Genomic DNA, 4,966 nt, shown 5'->3' on the forward strand with positions numbered 1-4,966 from the left:
TGACCCCCACTTCAGGGTTGACTGAGTGATGGCCTTTCACAGGCACGCATGCACAGGACACAGATGGTCTTTTGTCTACGTGTTTCAGGAATAGGGGAAGGGGCTCACAAGACGTTATCCTGCCTCTGCAGGTTCTGTCCTTGGCCGAGACAGATGTCTGCCACATTCCCCCGTTATCAGTTTATCCCTGCTTGGGTCAAGATGGATGTCTGCGACATTCACTTGTTATCAGAGCCTTACACAATGCAATACAACACAAAGCACTACAAAACAAGATGGTCTCAGATGGTAGTCAAAACCAATACAGACTGCAGCAATGCAATACAACACCAGAACAATGGATGTGTGAGAAACCAGGCTTTAAGACCCAAGCCCCTAAGGATGAAACATGCTATGGAATCTCTGTGGAAGATGATCTTCCAAGAGCAGAGCTGTCAGTCTGGCCCAGACCATCTCTGCAAAGGCAACCCTGTGGAAACATCTGTGATGCAAAACACGCTTTAAGCTCTGATCACGAGATAAGCGCTTGATGGGCTTTATTCTGAAGTGGCCAGGCGTTACACACCCTATGGATGCTTGCCGAGGTATGTGCCAAGTGCAGAGAGCCCGTGGGGCAGAACGTAGAGACTTGCCATAAGGCACCATATACAAGAAAGAGTACAGATAACACAAGTGACAGACACAGACAGAGGCCAGAACGTTCACTTCCAGGACCCCTATCTGCCCCTAGACTTCAGACAGACTAAGTATCCCTCTCTGCAACCCTGACGTTAAACCCCCCGCTGGCCCCACCCCGCCCACCGCTTTTGCCCCTTGAACTACCTTTCAGAGGGCAGGGTCCAGAATCCATCCTCATCGGGAACACGTCACCTAACCGGGAGGCTCCCCTATCCACCGCATTCCTCTTCATCGCTGGTCACCGACACATCAGCTGGCGTCGACCTCCGCCGCGATGATGCCCTCCTCGGAAACATCTTCCTCTCTCCTGCCCCTTTACCTCGGCCGCTCAGAGTCAGATTCTTCGGTTTGCCGTGCCCAGGCCTGACCCCCACCTGTTAAACGACCGGGTATGATTTTAGCTATGTCGATAATATGACACCTCAGAAAAATGCTACTTCAGCACGTCAGTCACTCACCTTGCTTAAGTCCATTCTGGTGTGGATATCCTGCTTCGCACATTGATTTGCACCTAGAAAATAAAGTTACTGTCAAAACTGAGATGATGGATGCGCAAGAAGCCTGTCTTCAAGACCTAAGAATGTAAGGATGCAGGGAAGAAGGGCCAGTCCCTGAAAATGGATTGCTGGAGTGCAGAGCTGCTGACGCAGCCTGGAATTATGCTGCAAAAGGGGACTGACTGGAAACTTCCAAGACACAAGACCGATCCATGCTGCAACGTTGCTATGCAAGAAGAGAAGCACCTGAGTGGCACAATGCCAACGAGTATGGGCATTCGAGACCCTAGGGGTGGCACCCAAGAAGTGTGCGGTGCTCCTTGAGCGCAAAGAGGACACTGAGACCCAAGGAAGGTCTAAGACACAGAAGACAAGCTACACAACACAAACACAGGCTGGAACTGCCCTGCCCGGCACACTCTAGCACCATGCTGACAAGTAACCCGCTCCCTTCGACTGCTCAAAGGGGACTACTCCCGGACAGCCCTCTCCCCTACACTAACTTTAAACGCCTCACTCCCCACAGCTCCCAACCTTGTCCCCTCCTCCTCTCAGCCCCTCCCCAGCCCTGGTCCCTCAACTTAGCTTTCAGAGTGCCAGGGATCGGAATCCATCCTCAACAAAAAAAACCCACCCCACACATTGGCTAACTAGCAGGTTCGGCAGGAGGTTCCTCTGTCACCCTTTGGCACACGACTCGTCCCTCTGCATCTGCAAAAACCAGCATTGAACAAATCACCCAGATGCAGAGCAATAGCTTAACAATTCCAAAGGTCTTGTTTCCATTTAGGAATATCACCTAGAGTCCAACAACAGCCTGCCATTAAGAAAAATCAAAACAACATTAAACTCTAAGCATACAAGCCTTAACACCTTTGAGATTCAATCTGTTCAACCAGCACTCCAGCAGCCTCTCCCAGAGAGTTCCCGTCATCCCTTCGGCATCCTCACCTGCTACTGAGGGCTAGTTGCTCTGAGGTGGACTGTAAGGTTTGTAACTGAACACTCTAGGTACAGCAACATGAGCCGTAGGCTCTTATTGTTATTCTTTCCCTGACTAAAAATTGCTATGCCCCTGGCAGAGCACCTCCAATCCAGGCACGTGTGCAGACTGACACTGCACACAAGACGAATGATTTGACCCAGAGGCACAGAAAGACTCTTGGGCAAGAGGAATCACTCCAAAGCGAAGATGCCTTTAGGTGAGAAGTCCTAGGGGGCTGAGAGGAAGAATCTACAGCTGCCCCAGAAGTCAAGCACCACAGCCCGTGACAAAAAAAGATACATCTGCAACTCTGACAATGAATGCATGAGAAGCCAGGCTCTAGGACCTAAGACCAAGAGGATGCAAGGAAGAAGTAGTCCCAGAAAAGGTCTCCATGAAAACAGACTGCTTGACAGCAGATATGCTAACACATCCTGGATCACTGCTGTGAGAGAAGACCTTCCATAGACTTCTGAGACTCGAGACATGCAAGACAGATCTGTGCATTGAGCATCTAACACAAGAAAGGAAGCACTCAGCTGGCATTATGCTGATGCATTGAGGCGCATGAGACCCTCAGCATGGCTACCAATGTGCCCGCCTAGCACAAAAAAAACAACAGGAACATCAAGACCTGAGTAAGATGTGGTATAGTACAGAGAAAACAAGTGACAAACTACCTCCTTACCTACAAAGCCCATTAGGGAACTACAGAAGTAGTCAGCCTATGGAAAAAACACAGTAATTGTGACATGGTGACTCAAAGATCTTTTAGATCACCTTAAGACTACAGAAACTGGTGCTAAAAACACAACAGATCAACAAGAATAACAGAACGTAACTGCCGCAACTGATACTAGAGCAAACTTCATTGCACGCTTAAGGACAAAGGTAAAATTGGAATACAGAAAAAGCTCACGGGCCTGGGACTGCGATAAAAGAAAGATCCCTGGCTGGAGATTGTTAGGAGCACAAATAATACATATCCTCTCCTCCAAGAAACTCCAGGGAAGACAGTGACACAAACCTGTGCTGCAAATAAGTGCCTAGCCGATGTCTCTAACAATGACTGTGACATCTAGATGGACAGCAAAGCTATGAATACAAAATTAAGTCAGGAATGAAGAAAGTAAAAGGCACAGAGAAGCAGAGACCTCAGAGTTCACGAGGGTATATTTTAACGTACCTCATGCTTTACGAGACGAGACTCTTCTGACGTTCAGGCCTGCACACTGTGATGCAGAGGGCCAGGTGGTTTACACTGCCTCTCTCATGACTGTTGTACCTCCCATCAGCTATGGAGAAACTGAAACGGAACAGACCGCATCAACAACCCAATCCAACTGCAAAACAAACCTGAGAACGGCTGATGAACCCTCCTCCCTTTCCCAGCCATCCCGCAGTCCCAAAACTTTAGAAACTCCTCTTCTCCTGAACTCTCAGGGAAGGAATCCCACTCCTTCCTGACAGCTCCTTCCCTGTATTTGCACCCCTGAACCCCCTGAGTCAGCCGCTCTTCTGAGCTGTGCCCTGCATTCTGCAGGCAACTCCCATCTTCCCTGCAAACTCTGGGCTCTGCTACAGGCCCACAAAATAAGCAAAGTCCTGACACTTATGATCTATGAAGAGCCTGCCGGAAGCTGCAAAGCTTCCAGTAACAACACGGTACTCCATGGGTGATTGGGAAAAGCAATGAGCTGTCCTGTACCCTGAAAGATGCTATGCCTTACATCCTTACTGCTTTCTTGAGAAATGCTAAAACTCCATGCACAGATGCATACAAGATGCTCACCCTGACCTCTAATAAATAATCTCACCATCAGGCCTATTAAGGGAGGTAATACCAGCAGCTTACACAGTATACAGAAAAACTGGTGAAAAAACAAGGTTCCATCTTCAATAAAGTCAGGAACTCCAGTCAAACACAATGCACCTAGAAGAATAAATAAAAAAAAAGCATACTATTAAATCATCTTGCAAACACCTGAACACTCAATACAAAATTATTGACCTGGGCGGAAAAAAAAAACCAAACCCCAAAGAAACCACCAAACAAAAAACTCACACACAATACAACCCAACAAAAAAAAAAGCTGCATACAAGTGTACTTTCTACACTGTATGCTGGTTAATCTTGATTAGTCCTGAAGCTCTTATTTCAGACACCTCTGCTTCCATAAATGTCAAAACACATTTGCCCAGAGAGCTGAGCCAGCTCAAAAGCTGCCATTGACTGACGGAACAGCAGAGCACTGACACCAGAAGCGCACAGCAGCAGAATGAGCTCCCTGGTGAGGGGCTTCATCATATACCCGGGCCCCGTCCACCGCCCTTCCCACGATCCCCTGGGAAAGGAGCTGGGCCAACCGCCGGAAGGCAGAAAGGTGGCCAGAGGAGCTGTAAAGAAAATAAAATGTTACTGGTAGCCATTGTTCTTAGGGGAAAAGGTGGCATTTTATATGTTTTGTTTGAATCGTTTTGGTATGGTTTCTTCTGTTGTGTTCTACCTGTGATATCATTTGGAAAGCGTGCAACTCATCTAAAGATATCATTGTCTTCATTTGTGGGCTGGTAATGGACTTTTTGGTATCAAATGACTGATGCCTCAACAGACCTTTCTGATAGCAAACCAGTTCCCAATCAGCAAGCTTATGTACTTTTTTAGATCAGGTAATAACAAAAACCAAATGTGTTCAGGATATATTTACTTTACAGTCATTACATTTTTCTTCTTGTCAAGTATTTTTCCTTCTATGCTAGGAAAAGATTACTATTTGTATAATTCAGTTCTGTCAAACCTGAAATT

At 47.2% G+C, this 4,966-nt stretch overlaps 1 long non-coding RNA gene across 1 annotated transcript; it reads right to left on the reverse strand.

Annotated features, from left to right (window-relative positions):
• Positions 1–1,133: 1,133 nt before the first annotated feature.
• On the reverse strand, positions 1,134–4,170 carry LOC129213429 (uncharacterized). The gene is made up of 3 exons (XR_008579437.1): positions 4,016–4,170; positions 3,347–3,466; positions 1,134–1,189 (listed from the first exon to the last, which is right to left on the reverse strand). It is a non-coding gene; the product is annotated as an uncharacterized LOC129213429 (long non-coding RNA).
• Positions 4,171–4,966: the final 796 nt, after the last annotated feature.

The sequence above is a fragment of the Grus americana genome, chromosome 15 (assembly GCF_028858705.1).
Source record: "Grus americana isolate bGruAme1 chromosome 15, bGruAme1.mat, whole genome shotgun sequence".
NCBI classification, from domain to species: domain Eukaryota; kingdom Metazoa; phylum Chordata; class Aves; order Gruiformes; family Gruidae; genus Grus; species Grus americana.